This window comes from Callospermophilus lateralis, chromosome 9 (assembly GCF_048772815.1).
Source record: "Callospermophilus lateralis isolate mCalLat2 chromosome 9, mCalLat2.hap1, whole genome shotgun sequence".
In the NCBI taxonomy this organism is placed as follows: Eukaryota; Metazoa; Chordata; class Mammalia; order Rodentia; family Sciuridae; genus Callospermophilus; species Callospermophilus lateralis.
The window spans coordinates 35652687-35672532 of NC_135313.1; positions in this window are offsets into that span (position 1 = coordinate 35652687).

Consider the following 19846-nt stretch of genomic DNA (forward strand, 5'->3'; position numbering starts at 1 on the left):
GAAAGTTATTTTCTGTTTACTACACAAACATTGTAATATAACTGTTAATACTATTTATATATTTGAAAGGTATAAAAGGTAGGAGTTAAAAAAAAACCTCTATGTGTAGATATTAACTCAGAACTTACAATATACAGGGAGAAGACATGTTGCAATACAAGCTAATTCTAGCTGCTCAGTAACCTCTGGAGTTTTTAAAGGGACATTTTCCTGTACTTTTTCAAATAATGATGTTTAAAAAAATTATCTTGACATGAGTGTCATGTATCTTTGCAAAAGGATGGCTGTTTGCAGTTAAGCCCTGGGCCCATCCTTTCTTTTTCTGTAGTATGCTGCAGCTTTAATCAGAAAGTCCATGGTTGCTGCTTCCTGATCTCCGAGTTACTCTTTCCAAATTGTCTTCTTACACTGTTGCTGAAGGTCACTCTGTACACATCATTGAAACCGATTTTGCCAAGCTCTTACGAGGTGGTTCATCTATTGATGGCATCCGCATTTGGTATCTTTTACACTTCAACCAAAAATTTATTAGGTATTTTTCAATGCTAAGTCTTGCCTTTTATTTTTTAATTTCACTGCCAAGTTTGCAGTGGTTCTAAGTGAATCTGTGGGCATTTTAGCCTGTGGTCTTGCCAGATCTTTGCGAATTACAATGCATATATGTCTATTTATTCAATATCTGTCATATAATATCTATTTGGAAGAAGAAACTTTCTCTTGTAGTGCCTCTTGACAAAGCACAATTTCCCGCCTTTTTTTTTTTTGTGAAATGAAAAAAAAAAAAACAAATTGTGTTTTATTGCAGTATCAACAATGTGAATAAGGATTAACATATTGTAAATGTTCTTTTTTCCATGTAAATCAACTATCTTTGTTATCACTAAGTGATAATTAATTTTTAACTTATGTGCATTGTTAGGCTGTTAGAATTTTTTGGTTGTTAAAATAAAACGCATTCAATAAATCTGACTTTGTTTGTCAAGTATTTTACTGGGCGTTGCCTTCTTTCCCATTTAGTTTTTCATGTAGAGCAAGACCTGGTGAGCCTAAGGAAAATCTGAACCCTTATTTTAGAAATGAGACAGCAGCACCCGCAATTACAGATGTTCAAGTTCTGTGCGATGCATGGATTCAATTGCACGTGAATGTGTGTGTGTCTCTGTGTGTATATAAACACATACAGGCTCACATCCTGGAGCTGGCAACTGAGAGTCATTTACCCAATCATTTTGTCATATACAAACAAAACTCAAATGTATAAAGATATATTTATGGGCTTGCTTCTTTATTTTTCTAGTGAATATTTTCTGTTTATAATTAAAAAACCACAAATGACTGCGTGTCAGGAAACTTTTGGAGCACATATGTCCATGGTTAATGGACATAATAAAAGTCTTTTATATTTAGAGCTGGGGTACCATAATGTGTGCATAGAAGAATGCCGGAAGGATTGATGTATCTAAGAAATGTGTGAAAATGATTTTTTAGAAAGTGCTTACAATGGAAAAAATTGCTCCAAAGACTAAAGTTAATAAGGAAAGAGCAAGTGCTTAGTTTCAGAACTGGCAAAGAGAAAGTAAATTAAAAAGTGATTTTTGTTTTCTTTTGACATTGTAAATATTTTTCCTTATTTCATTTTTCTACATTTGGTTGATGTACAAATGTAACTTTCCTTTCTTCCTTAACCTCACTTTCCTTTTTTCCCATTAATGGTCAATCACTGACAGTTCATGTAGATCTGGTAAGAATCCTGCAGTTGGTAAACAGAGTGTTTGCAGAGAGGCCATTAGCTGGGGGTCAGAGAAATTAGGGGCTGAGGATATAGCTCAGTGGTGATGAGTTTACCCGCCAAGCCCTGGGATGATCCCCAGTGCCACAAAAAATAAACAAAAGAGCAAGCAAACAAGGGCCCAACACAGGCTGTCATTTATGCGAATGTAAATGAATTCTGCATTTGGAATAGAGAACAAGAAGGAAAGCATTTGGAAGCTAGCTTGACTTTCAATACAACAGTTTCCACCATGAGATGGTGTTTTTAGGGGTCAGACGTCATCAGAGAAAACAGAAAATGAGGGCTTGTCCTAGGGCTGGAGACTTCTGTTTTCAAGAAAGCAGTAGAAGAAATTTCTCATCTATACTGAAAGTCATATTAGTGGCATCTTGGAGTAATCACTTTGTGGGGCCATTTGAATTTTATCTTTTTTTTTCTCCTCTGAGAGGACAGTTATTTGCTTTTCTGGATAGTTCTAAATAAAGATTAAAAATTCCTACTTTATTTCTAAAGGGCAATCATGCTGTAATCAGGCAGTGAACATTTACTAAACATTTATTCTGTGCCAGAAAATTTATTCAGTTGTAGTGACAAAGAGAAATGTATTTTTTGGTGTTCTCCCCTCAGGGAGCTTATAACCAGATAAAGCAAACCCAGGAAAAGTGAATGCTCAGACCAAGGTTTTCTTTAGACAGAGATTTATTTGTGTAGTGGGTGGTTCCAACACACGCTATGAATTGTGAGAATAAAACAATTGTGATCTGGAATGCTCTTGAAATGTAGATCAGTTATTATTAGGTTTAGTTTTATATAATCAAGGGAGAAAGCACAAGGTAATCATGACCCAAACAAAGATTTTATCTGCTTCTTAAAAAAAAAAAAAAAAGAGCTGAGACATGCCGTCGTCAAGTGTCAGAGATACACTCTCATTCTTTCAGCTCATAGCATTTCTTTCTCCTGTGCTTATTTCTATGTTTCCTATTCATGGGCCAAGATGATTGCTAGAGCTCTTGCCCTCACATTCACATTCCACATGCCAGGATGGAAAAAGAAGTAATCTCTTTTTCTTTTATGGTCTCTTTAACACAAGCCCAAGGAAAGGGGATTTGGGGAGGCACCTACCACAGAGGGTATGAATAAGGATGTTGAAAGTAAAAGGAAAGTGAAGAGGCACATCGGCCCTTCTGCTCTTCCCTGTATGGACACTCCTCCTTCCCACCCTGAGTTCATTCCTTGCTAATTTTAGGGATCAGTCTAAACATCACTTCTTCCAGGAAACCTTTCCTGATCTGATGCCAATCCTTCTGTGCTCAAGTGGCTTCCAGGGTGTTCCACTGCATAAAATGCTACTGTATTTGGTTCCTGTGTTAGGTGTCTGTTCCTCGTGAGCCTTGAGGCCAGCAGCACATCCCAGTCACTGGTCACCCAACACCAGGACAAGCTGCACTTGTAGTCAGCATTCACAGTATACTTTTAGGTTGACTGATTATTAAACACGTGCAAAAGCAAAATATTCAAATACATAACGCTGGAGAATTAGAAGGCATGCTGCAGGCAGTGAACAGGGTGGAGGTGACTCTGGAGGAACAGGAGAAAGGAACCTCACCAGAGGGGGCCCCTCCCAGCTTTCTCTTCCTGTAGGTCCTCACAACCCCTGCAAGCATTATCCTCAGCTAACAGGGAGAAGCAAACTGCCTGACTTTAGATCCCAAAGTGGTTCTGTGTTCTTTTTCACCAGTTTGGTCCATTATCCAAGACACACACTTTAGTGTTCATTTAATCTTTAAGGTTTTTTTTAGATCTTTCCAAGTAGTAAAAATTGGGAAACTAATGAAAACCCATGGATGTTGCCTTCATTCCTCAGAGTGATGAACATAAATTGAAGTTAAGGATGTTCATCAATTTTTTTTTCCAAATTTTCATCGTTCTTTTTTTTTTTTTTTAGAGAGAGAGAGAGAGAGAGAGAGAGAATTTTTTAATATTTATTTCTTAGTTTTCGGCGGACACAACATCTTTGTTTGTATGTGGTGCTGAGGATTGAACCCGGGCTGCACGCATGCCAGGCGAGCACGCCACCACTTGAGCCACATCCCCAGCCCCTCATCTTGTTCTTAATATACTTGGAAAATAAAGTGCAAAAAAAGCCAAACCTGCTCCTAAAATGATCCACCTTCCAAGATCATTCCAGCTCATGGATAACTGTTTTTTTCCTTCTTCTAATTCACAGTGCCTGTCTGAACCACCCATTGGACACATAGGGCAGTGATTGGACATAGTCTGGTGTGGCTACGTCATATCTCCTGGTTTTGGTTGTGGGCTTTGGTGACTTAACATGGCAGAAAATGTTCATAAAGAAAAACCTTGAACTTTGAAGGGAGTTTGGAGCCACTACTTGAATTCTGGTGGTGCCCCGATTTCTTGGTTGTGTAATTTGGGGCAAGTTACATATTTGAGCCTAATGTTTCTCATCTAAAAATTGGGAAAATAAATACATGCCTGGGACTCTTTCAGGGTATGAAGGAGAATCCAGTGGTTTGAAGATGCTTTGAAAACTCTAAAGCTAACAGAAATGTTGTATGTCTGTCATCAGAAAATTGCCAAGTACTGACCTAGCATTCATTTTAATTAATTTTATTTATTAACTTTCAAGAATGCTGATGAAATTAAGTCACATTTAAGCTTTTATACAGTTGTTGCAGTAGGATGCTGTGATTGACTCAATTGATCAATTGATGTATTTATTGAGAATGAGCAGTAGCCTCAATTTTTAACGCAGAATCAAAATTGTTCTGAATACATTTAAATTAATTATTACATAAAATTTCTGTTTTCTATAACTTTAGAGGATTTCAGTTCAAGGAACCCTGATAGTGAAGCTAAATCATTAAGTTGTGTCTGCAAAGTTTGTCGTTGTAAAGTGAATATATGTGAAGTGGACACATTTTGTTTCATTTCTAGGTTCTACTCATTGGTCTGAAGTGAGAGGAAGAAGATAAATGCTAGCACACACATCAGAGGTAATCCAGAAAGATTTGGGCCACAGCTCTGCAAGTATGGGGAGGTGGAGACTCTTTAAGAAGCCAGGGGTGATTGAGGGTCTTTGCTCTTGGCCATGCAGGGGATGGGATGGGCCTTTGAGGTAATACAGGGATATTTTCACTGAATGATGCCCTGGACTGGTAAACTGAGTCAGTGACTGAAACTAAGACTAAAGATGCAATGAGGGAAGGTGATTTGAATTCCTGAAGTTCAACCTTGCTATAGAGTGAGGGTCTAAAGTCAGGTCTGTGTGACTCCAAAGTGTGCATTTCCTTCCTTGCATCACACCACCTCTCTTTTTGTGTCCTGGAATGTCCTAGAAAGGCTATATGAAGAAAGCATCGATTTATTGGCCAACATTTTTCATATGGGTTGAATATCTAACTTTAAACACTTTTTTCATAATCTTGTCTAAATAGGACATTTCTGATGGAGTTTGATTTTTCCCTCAAAAACACCATATTTTTGTTTTTGTTTTTTAAAAAAACCACCATACTCTGCTAGTATAAATGCCTCCAAAAGAATCTAGAAGTAGTTCTTTGGTGACATTTTAAAAGCAGAAGTGGAGAAATAATTCCATATGGAGAAATATTTACAAAAATATTCCATTAGCACTGTAATAAGTAGTGCAGAGCAATGATTAATTAAAGAGAACTATAACTTATTCACTATCCATTAACGAGTACAGTCCAAGGGCTAGGGATATATCTCAGTGGTATACTCCTTGCCTAGTGTACATGAGGCACTGGGTTCAATCCCCAACACTTCAAAACCAAAACAAACAAAAAACACAAATACAATCCCATTTCAACACAAAACATCACAAACTAAGACAGTTTTAGACTTTGTAGCAACTTTGGACTGAAAAGTCCTAGACTCTGCCCTAAAAGTAAAGGAAAGGGAAAAATCCTTCAAAATTTTAATCTGTCTCAAATTGAATGTGGGAAAATGCAGTGAGCTTGCCCTAGTATCTATTTCTTACTAATTTTGCGGCAAGTTATTTTTTGGATTTCTAGTTTCCTCATCCATAAAATAGAGCTATAATTTATATGTCTTAAAGCTGTCAAGATCGAGTAAAATAACATAGAAGCATCTAGAATAATTCCTCTCTTCTGTTCTTTCCTCCTTTCTCAGGGAGAAAGAAAGCAGGATATAATCAAGTGTTATAGATGACTTAAAAATAATTCTGATGAGTTTTGGAGTAGGATTAAAATTTGATGTTTAAAAAAAAAATTTTAACATGATTTAAAACATTTGTCCCCAACTTCAGCCAAGATTAAGGATTTAAATTGCCTTACGGAGATGAACCTCATCTATATTTTCTGCTTTTGTCTCTCCTCTCTCTTCCTTCCATTCTTTCTTTTATTATAGTTCCTTTCTCTTCCTCTCTTCCTCTTTCCATTTCTCTGTCAGGAGCTATAGTCTGATTTTGTTTCTGAATTAGACACAAAACAACTGAGGTGATAGAGTGGCCTTCTGACACCTTCAACATTAAACATTTCAACAGAGAAACACCACATTCTCCTGGTAACACATACTTGTTTTCAATGTATTTTGCTGATTATTTTCTCTTCTGTCCAACTCTATAATATTTGGGATGACCCAGGGGTCCTTCCTTAGTTCCACTTTTCCAAAATCTGCACTCCCTTCTCACCACGGTCATGACACTAGATGCACCCATAACCTGAGGATACTCTGGATTCTATCTCCGCAGAGACCTTTTCTAGCTTCCAAGCCAGAAGCTCCTACTACCTCCTCAACACCTCCATTTGGCAAACTGAACAGGTCCCCAGATGACTACCTTATCTTTTCCCCAAATATGCTCTACTCAGCTGTTGACAACTCCAACTTTCCAGTTGCTAAGTTTTAAAGCATTGGGTTTACCTTTTATTGATTCTTTACACACTGCATTCAATTGGACAGAAAAGTCCCGTTGACTTTACCTTTAAAATATATTCACTCTTTATATCTTCTCACCACTAGCATTGCTAGCAGCATTTAGACCCACTATCATGTCTGACCTGGAATATGACAATAGCCCTGTAATGTGTCTCCTGCTTTACCCTGACACTGGACCAAATTCTTTACAATGAACTTCCTGGCCCTTGAACATCTGACCCTTCTCTGACTTCCTTTCCTGCTCTCTTTCACTGGTTGTAGGCTCCAGCTATACTGGCCTCCTTCCTGACCCCTGTACACACTGGACTCACTCTTGCCTTCAGGCCCCTATTCCTCCAAATCTTCTCTCTGCCATAAAATCTACCTAGGCAGCCACATAGCTTGCTCCCTAAATCCCTAGTCTGCCCAGCAGTCACCTTTTCAATGAGAAGCTCTCTGATCACCATAGGTGAGCTCCACTTCTTCCTTTTGGGACCCTTTTATCCTCTACTTTTAAATTTTTTTTTTCAGAGTCAGCTTCTAATATTCTCTATGAGTGAGTTATTTGTCATGTTTTCATTTTTTACCAGCCCTCATAAAAACATTAGGAGAATATCCTTGTGCCTCCCCGATTTTAACCAGTAAATATTTGTTGCATGGGGTACATTTCATAGCAATTTCCATCTAGTTGGATTTTGAAACTTCTCACAACTTCAGCCAAGATTAAAGATTTAGATTGCTTTATAGAAATGAACCTCATCTGAACACTTCTCCAATGCATAACCAAAGTAGTGGAGGTGTAAATCCCTTGGCCTCAAGACCCTTCATGGCTGACGTGTAAGTCCCACATTTGGCTAATTCTTAGTCTGAGAGTTTATTCTATTTTAGAAGATAGAATCGCTGAGCCATGGATTTTGTCCTCTAGCACATACTCTTATTCAAAGCAGAAACTTTTTCAGGAATTCTTGGCTGGAGGTTCTGCAGTCCGTATTCCTCCATGACTAGGAACTTATGAGTTTAAAACTTAGTCCCATCAATTTTTGGTCAGTTCTGCTTTCCTGAACCATTACTGATGCCATCTAGTGACCTCACATATTTACACTCAAATTTATCTTCTACCACTGAATCCCATAGCTTCTTGGGTTTGTTTTATTCATCATGTCACTTAAGCCGGGACAAATAGAGATACACAGCTTAAATCAAGGAAGGTAGTCATCCTGTACTTTTCAATATTATTCACACCATATTGAAATGATGTTTTTAGCTCTGGATGACAAGCTCTGGAAGAATTTTGTTAAATTGAAGTACACTTAAAAGGGAGGGGGTATCTTAGTCCATTCTCTGTTGCTCTAACAGCAGAAATTTATTTGGCTTATTATTCTGGAGGCTGGAAAATACAAGATTGAGGGACTGCATCTGGTGAGGGCCTTCTTGCTGCATTGTAACATGGTAGAAGGTAATACATGACGAGAGAGGGTGAAAGAGAGAGAGAAAAAAGAAAAAAGAAGGAGGAGGAGGACAAGGAAGAGGAAGAGGAGAAGAAGAGGGGAGCTGTATTCCTACCTTTTATAGCTAACTTACTACTTTTATACTGGTTTTAAACCATTGATGAGGATGATGTGACCTAATCATCTTATGAAGGTTCCCATTTATTAATACTATCACAATGGCAAATTTAAATGTGCATTTTAGAGGAAATATTCATTTTTTTTCTTTTTTAATTTTAGTTTTTGGTTTAGTTTTTAATTTTGGTTCTTCTTAGCTATTCATGACAGTAGAATCCATTTTCATAAAATTATACAAGCATAGGATATATCTTCTAATTAGGACCCCATTCTGGTGGGTGGGCACAATGGAGGGTTCACTTAGGTAATTTCATATGTGTACATAGAAAATTATGTTAGAATTATGTCTTTCTCATTCCTATCCCTGCTTCCTTTCATTCCCTTGTTCTAATCTACTGAACTTCTCTTCTTCCCATGACCCCCTTATAGTGGCTGAGCTTCCACATATCAGCCAAAATATTTAACCTTTAGTTTTGGGGATTGGTTTATTTTACCTAGCATGATGTTCTCCAGATCCAGCCATTTACTGATAAATGGCTTTATCATAAATTCATTCTTTTTTATGGTGGAGTAATATTTCATTGTGTATTATGGTATACATACCACAATATCTTTATTCATTCATCTATTGATGATGCCCATCAAGTTTGGTGCCATAGCTTAGCTATTATGAATTGTGCTGCTATAAACATGAATGTGGTTGTGTCACTGTAGTGTGTTGATTTAAAATCTTTTGAACGCATGCATGTATGCTTTATTGAAGGAGGCTAAGGGAAAGGGTATCTTAATCCGTTCTCTGTTGCTCTAACAGCAGAAATTTATTTGGCTTATTATTCTGGAGGCTGGAAAATACAAGATTGAGGGACTGCATCTGGTGAGGGCCTTCTTGCTGCATTGTAACAGGGTGGAAGGTAATACATGATAAGAGAGGGAGGTTGGGAAAGTGAATGTAATTTCTGCATTCTGTCTTAGGGAAACATGGGCTCAAAGGTGGAAAGTTCTCTAAATACAGGAAAAATAGTCAGAGGTGCTCAGGGCCCAAAGCATGCCCAACACACTAGGCTGTGAACTCTTAGAGGAAAGATGGTATGTCTTATTTAATCAACATTGTGTTTGGTTTGAAATGGGGATGGTCTGATATCTGTGCAGTAGTAAATCAACCCAACTTCCTAGCTACTTGTGATTTTTGCCTGGGTCTAGGTTTCTACATCTTTAAAGAGCAGAATAATATCTATCTTGGGTGTGTGTGTGTATTTGTCTGGTGTACACATGGACGTTTGAATTAGGGTTAGAGCACATAAAGCACAGAGCCTGCCCATAAGACAGTTTTCATACAGGATGTAAGGATGGGGCCTGGTAAAAGTGTTCATTTTTTTTTAAATGTGGAAATGCTTATTGAAACTATTTAATTTCCTTCAAAAAGCATATGTCAGTGATTTGGTAATATATATAAGCTAAAAGATCCAGCATAGATGGACAGGTAAGAGTCCTTTAAGGTACTAATGCCTGTTTTTTTTTTTTTTTAATTTTTATTGTTGGTTGTTCAAAACATTACATAGTTCTTGATATATCATATTTCACACTTTGATTCAAGTGGGTTATGAACTCCCATTTTTACCCCGTATACAGATTGCAGAATCACATCGGTTACACATCCATTGATTTACATATTGCCATACTAGTGTCTGTTGTATTCTGCTGCCTTTCCTATCCTCTACTATCCCCCCTCCCCTCTTCTCTCTCTACCCCCTCTGCTGTAATTCATTTCTCCCCCTTGTATTTTTTTTCCCTTTCCCCTCACTTCCTCTTGTATGTAATGCCTGTTTTTATTAACAGAAATGACAAATAGCTTCAAATAATACTGGGTGCTGACAACTTACTTCTGTAAGAGTGACTCAGTGTGAACTTGATTGAAGGTAAATATCCTCCATCAATCATTCTTCTGTATTCAGTTGTGCACTACTAAATATTTCCAGATGACAGACCAACTCAGTAGCTTATCTAGGAGAGTACATTTGGTACCTAATTCCAGTGAACAAGTATTAAGTCAGGCCACTGAGCAACAGAAGATATCATCAAAACCCAAGGGGACTTAGTCTATATTAGTAAGAGCTTACGGGGGCACTGCTTTGAAAATGGACACACTCATATAATAGAACAATAAGATTTTAATCAATTACATATATTGGTTTTCACATATCCACAGTTGCTCTGTGGGTAGCCTTGAGGCCCAGTTCTGGTGGCTGTGAGAAGACCTACTATAGTGGGTATTAGGGTATCTTTGAGATCTTCAGCACCATCAGAGAACAAGGACACTCTGGTCAAGCCCCAACACCAAATATGATGCTCCACTCTCTGCTTCTTTGGGAAATATATTTTTTAAAAAATTGACTGTGGTAGTTATGGCCAGATCTTGGGACTTCAGAAACCAGTAGTAACATCCCTCAGGCTTGTGAGCTGACAAAGAGTTGACAGGTTCAAACTGACAAATATAGATACTCAAAAAACTGTACAAAATGTAAACTTATCATGGGCTCCATTATTATTACATCGAACTTTGAATTATTGTCATTTGGAAGGAAACAATGAAGTATCATCGCCCTGTGAAAAGTCAACCAGTTGGCTACAAAATACATATGTCTTGCTCTTATTTTTTTCCTTTTTCTATGGAGCAGTGAAAACTTTGTCACTGCCCAAAAGTTGACTGTAGATGACACCTAGAGACAGCTATTCTAAGATCTTGGCTATGTTTTTCTTTCTAAGAACTTCTGTTCTTTGAGTCAAGAACTTTTAGAAGATCTACACTTAAAAGAATATTAGCTTAGATTTCTCAAAATCAATCCCACTGGGCTTTGCTATTTTCAAACTTTTTGTTACAAGAAAGCACTGTCATTTGGTCCTTGCCATTGCATTTATCATTGAACCACTGATGCTGCCATTGACTGTAATGACACTCTGTGGCTTCCAAGTGAAATTCCATGCAAGAACTTTTTTTCTTTTTAAAGTTGAAAGATATATATATATATATTCTGGGGTAGGGAAGTTATTTTCTTTTTCCAACAATGAGAACAATTTAACATCTTGAGTGACTTTTTTTCCTCCCCCTGACTACTAGGAAGCTCAGGGTCAACTCTGACGTTTACTTATAACTACTGAATTGAAAGAGGTAATGAAAGAGGATAACTTACATTACTCAAAAGCTGTTTGGTGAATACATATATTAGCAAGTCATTAAATTAAATCTAATAAAATTTCTTCACAGAGACAAATTCATCTTTCTGGAAAGATTAAAGAACTCTCCAGATTTATATCCACGGCCACCTCATATGATTACACAGGTTGTGCAAATCACAGGTATTCTGATACAGAGGCAAGTGGAGGGTCATGGAATCATGTGCTGTGCTGTGGGATCGGCTTCTGTTCAGAGGAAGCGCCCCCCCCCCCTTTTTTTCCCCAAATTATAGGTGCTTCTTGAATAATGATGTGGTTATGTCCCAATAAACTCATCATAAGTTGAAAATATAATAAATCAAGAACGCACTTAATACACTTAAACAACAGGACATCATACCTTAGTAACAACTACAGGGATCGGTTGTTAAGTCAGTCTTCATGATCATGAGATGGACCAGTAGCCATATCTTGCTCCTACTGCCTAGCATCATGAGAAAGGATTTTGCTCACCCAGAAAAAGATCAAAATTCAAAATTCAAAATACAGTTTCTACTGAATATGTATTGCTTTTACACCATCATAATATCAAAAATAAGCTGGACCATTGTTAAGTCGGGGACAGTCCAAAGTACCAGGGTATAGAGTGGGCCAGGAGTGATTCTGCCCTCAATTTAGCACAACTCTATTTGCATTTCAAGGAACCATCTCGACATTGGTTCCTCTGATGTAGCAGTGCTCCCCCTGAGGGTCTCGTGATTTGTAAATGTGGCTATGTTGAGCCTTGCACAGGGATGTGCTCCACTTCGGTGAACTTTGGGTAAACAATGGGGCTTTGCCTGAGAAAAATCTCCAACTTTCCCCTCATCTAGGTTTTAGTAGAGAGGCCAAGACAAGAAACAAGAGAACTACCAGAAGCAATGAAATTGTTAGTCAGAACTTTTGACTGATTGGTGCCTCCAATTTCCCCCAACATGCCAGATGTACAGCTTTTTACTGTACATAGTTACATATGTGTCCTTTGCATAAAGCCGCTCTGGCTAAACCTCAATCCCTAACTATTATATATTCTGAATAAAAGCGAAACATCTCAGCATTTGCAAAAATTCAAGATTTATCAACATATTGAGCTTTTACTAAGTCATGAATTCTTGATTTGTATTCACAGTGCTTTTACATATTCATAGCCCTCTTTAGCCAAAGATCTTCAATATTCATTTACTATGGAGTGGTAAGTATATATTATTCAACTCCATTTACCAATGGGTAAACTGATGCCCAATGAAAGGCCTCATCAGAGGAGCAGAATAAAGAGCAAGATGCTCTTAGCCCCTCAAAGAGAGTTTGCTCCAGCTGTCTCCCTCCAGAAATAAAGGCCGATCGCCTGCTTGTGATTCTCACTTCTCAAGCATTAGGAGAATCAGGATTTTTCCTTCTGGATTTGTTGGAGTGTCTTGGATAGAATTTCCTCTTAGAGTACATGGGACAAAAGAATAGCCTGGGGAAATAAAAAATAGCCTTCTTCCAAATTGCATCAAATCCATGATGGCAGAGGTTAATTGACCAGATTAGTTCCTCCTCAGCTTGGAGGATGACAGGTAGAGAGAATCATTCATTTGCTCCAATAACCAATTAATGGCATTGATTAGGCTGAAAGGGTCTTTTCTCTCCCACTTTTATTAGAGAAACAGAGGTCAATTTTCTTAATACCTACCTTTAATACAATCTACAACAAAATAATGCACTGAGGATCCTAGCTACATATTTACCAGGTGCTGAATGAGGGGGAGTATAAAACATAAGAAAAAATATTTCTGTCAGACCTAGAAAATTATAAGGGATGAAATCTGAATTATCCCAAGAGAGAAACCAGCCTCTAACAGGTATCACAAAGGAATGTCAAGCCTTAGGAACATTTGGAACTATGAAAATGTGTATTAAACTAATTTCTAAACGAAGACCGTATTTTGCTATAAAAATGTTTAAGAGAATGTCATTATGAAATATGAAAAGAAAGACTATCCTGAAGGGTTAATTATTGGAAAAGTATCTATGCAGTTCTCTAAAATTAACATCAGAAGACTCAGTCTGTGTTTTGTCACCAAAACAAACTAAATGTAATTTTGCAGAATTTCAACAACACAAATGTCTGTTTGGTCAAAATGTGCTGCTTTTTAGATAGTGAACTAATGATGCAAAGCGTTATTTTGATTTTTAACAATAAGTACAATATGCAAACTGAGTTAATAATATATAATAGGGTTTCCCCATTAGATATTTTGCCATGATGGAAAACTTCTCCATCTATACTGTCCAAAATAGTAGCCATTCACGTATGTTTAGGATTGCCAAATTTATCAAAACCAGAACAAACAGAAACTTAAAAAGTAGACCACCTAGTTAAGTTTGAATTTCAGACAAATAGTTTTAGTATACCTGTGCTCATGTAATATTTGGCTCAATACCTGTTAGCTGTGATAGTTATTGAACATTATTAATTGATTTTATTAGTGTTTAGAAAGGGATCTATAGATAAAAAGTTCAAAGGGCAACAGAATAGAGTTCTTTGAGGTGATAACAGAAAACTGTGAAACCAGAGTCATACAGCATCAAATAAAATTGACCTTATTTTCTTTTGGACTCTACCATCTTTCAATGTTTAATAGCCAAAACCATGGTCAGAAACCAAGACATGACTAAATATTTTTCTTCTTCAACATCAATCTGCATTTCCAGGATACCTCAATTTTTGCAAATGTATGTTGCCTAAAAGTTGCTGTAAGTCAGTTTTATTTTAATCAAATAATTTAGGATTTATTCTCTTTTTCAAGGAATATTGAGAGAGGGAAAACACACACACATATACACACATATAAATGACAAGCTGCCATGTAAAGAAAATAATATATACCAACTTTTTTTTCAATATCCATTTTTAATTTCTTTGAAGTATAGTGTTGCAGCGAAGATCTTTGCAGGAAACAGATGCACACGTAACAAAATATTTGACCAAAGTGAGTTTGACAAAGGGCCTGTTGTATGGAGGTTGCACTGATGCAACCGTCAAGGCATATTGGGTACTTAGAAGACCAGCAACAGTGGGAAGCCAATGCCATAGGTCTAGAAGGGCCCTGTGGGGACGGGCAAGACAGGCTGCACAACAGATTTGTGACCTCACAATATTGTCAGGCATGTACCACCCTCATTCCATAGATACTCCGTGTTCTAATCTCCTGTCAATTCTTCCCATAGGCCCAAACCTACCTGAGGCCAGAGGCAACTGGGCCTGAATGATGAAATAATACAGGATGGCCTCCTGGACACAGAGCAGGGTGATGGGAGGCAAGGAAGAAATCTGAGGGAATAACCAGCGCATAGGGTATCCATGCTCTATCTTTCTTCAAAAACTCAAATCACATGTTCATACACATTATGGAAATTGACAGAGGAACTCTCCATTTTCCTTGTGTGTAGGGTTTTCATCATTGAATTAGTTTGGAAAATTTTATGCAAAATTAAGTCAGTCTTAGACTGTCTAGTCAGTTTGTACGTATAAGGAAAGTTGAATGTTGGAGTCAAATTATTTATATGGCACACAGACAAGAATTTTGCCCTAAAGTTGTATTGTGTGTGATATGAGTATTAACCACACTAAAAGCAATTATTTTCACATGTTGCAATATATCAAGATAACAACAGTTCTCTGTCTTGTGTCTCAGGCTCATATGTATACACTCTCTCCATTCAGAAGAACCAGATGGTTAAAATGAAACTAATTCTCACAGTAATTGGTGGTTTCTTATAAGATTTTATTGGGGGGTAAAGGAATATCTAATTTGTTTATGGAAGTTTGTGTTACTGAATGATGCCATCTTTCTCATTTTATAGTAAAGGAGTATTTTAAAAAAATTAATAAGAAATGTTTCCTTTTTCAGTAACTAATATAGATACTAGATTCAAAAAAGGAATGGGTCATGCATCATGGTAACAAGCCTTTGAAATCTGAACAATTTTTAAAAATTTACCCTGGAAATGTGAACTTCTTTTTCTTGTCTGCTCTCAGGTACGTACTTACTGTTTGCCAGGTTTTTCCTTTATAAATCGTAACCCCATATTGTCCTAAAATGTTCCCTCAATCAGAAATACATGGTTTTGTTTATTTAGAATTCAGTGATTAAGTGCACAGAGGCCAGGGTGTAAGACCTTCAGCAATTCATTAAACCTCTCTGTGCATTCTATTTATTCATCTTAGAAATGCTCATAATCATAGCATCAATCTTACTGAGTTGTGTGGATTTAATAAGATATTCCTGGCACATAATACATACTCAATAAATGTTTGCTATTATCATCATTCAAAATTGTTAGTTAATTCATTTGCATTTGAATAGAAAGGAATATGTAAGAGAAAAGGGCCACAGAACAGAGTTCTTTGAGGTGGGAACCTTAGACTGTGAAGTCACAGAATCCTACAAGTTGATTAGGATGGATCAGAAAAGATTAATCATTAAAGCCAGAGATCAGAGTTGGCCACCTACAGTTTCTTTAGCTAAAATCCAGGGCCTTTCTTACTGTAATGCTTATTCCACTTCTCCAGCATTCTGCCAGACCCACTCAAAGTAGCTTACAGATGGGTAAGTTTTTAGGAATGTGTGACTAATGGCTAAATACAAGCCAATATTAAAAATTAAATGATATAAATTTCCAATTAATGAATTCCCAACTCTTATGTTTCTTGATGTCATATTGGTAACTTAAAACTGGCCATGGTAGCAGTATTTATGCCACAGAAATATCATGCTCCTCTTGCCGTTTTGGGTGTGGGAGACAGCCAGTTGTTAAACATTTGTACTATACCACTGGTTGGACATTGATTCTTTTTTGTTAATGCAAAAGGGAGATATTAGACATTAAATTGAAACAAAATTGTTAGAAAGCTATGCTGGGCAGATGATTTCAGAGCAGTAAAATGCAAAGAATGCGAAATTGATTTTAGTCACTAATGAATTCTAATGAACAGCAATGATAGAATACTGATCTTCTGATGTAAATTGATCCTTCATAAAGGGCTACTTAGATCAATGGATGAGGTACTGATGGGAAATCAAGTTTTTTGTTTTGTTTTGTTTTGTTTTGGGGCAAGGGTCTTGCTTTGTCAAAAAAGAAGGCAAAAGAGGGAAATGATGAGGAAAGGTTAAGATGACAACAGATGGAATTCCCCAGTTCTATTCACTACTCCATGGCTTTTCTGTGGTTCTCAATTATTATTGAGAAAATAATTCACTGAAAGCATGGACCACTCACAAGCAGAGAATCAAGGAAAAGCCATTTTTGTTGGAGCTGTTAGGTCTGCAACCCCAGAGTAACTGTCTCAGGAGGGACCTTGCCAGTGGCCCAAGCTTCTGGATGCTTCTTCTTGGATGTGAATGCCTTCCTCTTCCTTGTAGAGAACAGATCAGGCTTAAACAGGGACGATAAGACCTTTAATTCCACATCAAATTAATTAATTTGCTTTCTTTATTCACCTTCTATAATTTCAAGGAAAGCTGTGGCTAAATAGTCTAAATAGTCTAAAATCTCTAAATAGTCTTAAAATCTCTCACAATCACCCTTGACAGGGTGAGACTTCTGAGCTGACTTCACAGACTAATTCTCTGCGTGTGTGCACGTGAGTGTCCCTTAACATTCATTTTGTTGTTGTTGTTGTTAATCCTCAATCTTTTAAATGCCTTTCTTCAAATTTTCTGTGTAATCTAAATGAGATCAAGATGGGAACTTTGAAGCAACAATCACAGAATGAGACAGACCTGGGATCAGAAGTACCTCGAATGTGAATCCAGAAAGGCTCAAACTAATTGAGCAGCTCCAGAGTCCTCCACTGATGAGATGCTCAGAGTTGGGGAGACCAGGTGTGATAATGTGCTTTTAGTCATGAGATGGGAGCAAAGGTAAGATCCTAATCCCTGAAGAGAACTGGGAAGGCAGGCTATGATGAGGTGGGATGGAATTGGGGGATAGACTTGCTAGGCCGTTTCCCAAGCCTATCAGCGTGGAATCCTCTATTAGGCAGAAAAGCTCTCCGAGTCTCAATCCATATGTTTAAAATGGGAATACTAATTTTTGTCTACAAGATAGGGGTTTTGTGAGAATTAGCTGATGTGTGAAAAATACTTGTGAAAGCGATTGACTATTATAATTTTTATGACTTTCTATTTGATAGGCACCATATGAGTTTTTTATACATTATAGCATCTAGTTTTCTCAATAGCCTTATTAAGAAATGTGTTCAGCTCCAAGGTGTAAAAAGCTTGAAAGTCATCAGACCAATCCTCACAGAAGGGGGGAAGAAAACAAAATTAAATAAACTAGAAATCCGTGACTTTTCTTAGCCCCATCAAAGAACTGAGATCACAGGGCAAATTGCACCCCGCTCCCATCCTGCTCTACCAAGAGCTAGAAAGAGAGGAGAATACAGAGAATCACAGCCCAGAGGAGTATACCAGGAACAGAAGCCACTGGAGCCAATAACTAGGAGGAACGTGTTGATGGTAATTGACAAACTGCTGAAGGCTGAGGATGGACTAGCTTGAGAGTTTAAAATATCCCGGAGGCCTAACCTCACCTGGGAATGGAGGGAGGGTGCAGGGGGTGCACTTTTGTTTTCCTTTAAGAACTCCTCCAGGTTCTCATGGTAAAAATGAGGGAAAAAAATCCCCTCATGGTTCCAGTCAGAGGAAGGAAAAAGTAACCACCTTGGAATATTCTTAGAGTATTCTTCATAACAAGGGTCTGACCCTCATTCTTGGGCAACCAAGATGCCCTTTAATAGATGAATAGATAAACAAACTGTGGTACATCTCTACAATAGAACCTCATTCAAATCACTGAAACCTTATCAGACCTAGGGTAGGAGAATTAGACAACTCCAACCCACTTGAGCCTTTCAGTTTTTTATAATTTTAGGAAAAAGTAAAGAGAGAAATGCTTCTAAATAGCATAGCTCAGGGATTCAGGCCCACTGAACTTGGTGGAGATTTAATCTTAGAATTGTAAAATATTTCCCTTCTTCACTATATCAGTGGGGCACTGGTGTAGTCAACACTTTACAAATGAGAGAGTTACACAACCCAGACTCTATTTAAGAAGGAATTCCTAGGGAAAACCAAGAGACAAAAGGGGAAAGGAGAAAAGACCAATAGAGAAACTAGAGGAAATTAAAATCTCTGGCATTTATAGTTATTGGCACCAGCCACTAATAAAACCTCACATTAAAAACCTGATTGTCTTGGCTCCTTTTATCAGATACATCATGTCCTGCTTTCAACAACAACAACAACAACAAAATTATAATGATGCCAAAGCAAGGGAAAAAATCATTCTAAAGAGAACAAAAATTGAAAAAACAGATTTTGGTGTGACACAGATTTTAGAATTATCAGATAGAAAACTTAAAATGCCCATCATTGATACATTAGAAGTTCTTATTGAAAAGTAAATGGCATTTTGAAGTAGAAAGGTTATATGAGCAAAGAGATGGAAACTCAAGAAAGAATCTAAAGAAATGCTAGAAGCCAAATGTAACAGAAATCAAGAGTGCTTTTGCTGGATTTATCAATAGGCTATCCATTTCCTAAGGGAAGAAATAATCAGTGATCTTGAGGAAGTATCAATAGGAACTTTGTAAATAATATGCAAAAGGAAAGAGAACAAGGGGAAGAAGGAATGTCCAAGGTGAGGTAATTATAAAAAGTGTAATATGTGCACAATGAAAAAACCAAAAGGAAAAGAAAGAGGAAGAGGAACAAAAGAAATATTTGAAATAAAAATGACTGAAAATATTTCAAAATTATTGACAGAGACCAAACCACAGATCTGGGCAATCAGATAATACCAATCAGGATAAATACCCAAAATTCTACAACTAGACTTACCATAATCAAACTGCAGAAACCAAGAACAACAACAACAACAACAAAAAAGATGGTCTCAAAAGAAACCAGAGTATGAATGAATGAATGAATAAGTTATCTTTAGAATAATAATAAGAATCATATCAGACTTCTCATCAGAAATCTTGAAAGCACAAAGAGAATGGAGTGAAATATTTAAAGTATTAGGAAAATAAATAAAATAACCCACCAAGCTAGAATTTGGTACCTGATGAAATTATCCTTCAAAAATGAAGAGAAAAAAGACTAAGACAAAAGTGAAAAAATTTTCACCAGTATAACCATGTTGCAGAAAGAAAAAATGCTGGAAAATGTCTTCAGAGAGAAGCAGAATGGTGCATGGTGCATGATGCAGAGCAGAAATGACTCGGATTACTCAGATCTACAAAAAGATAAGCATAGTATCAGAAATGAAATAAGTGAAGGTAAATTTTTTATTCTTAATTTCTCTAGTAGATATTTTTAAATTAAAA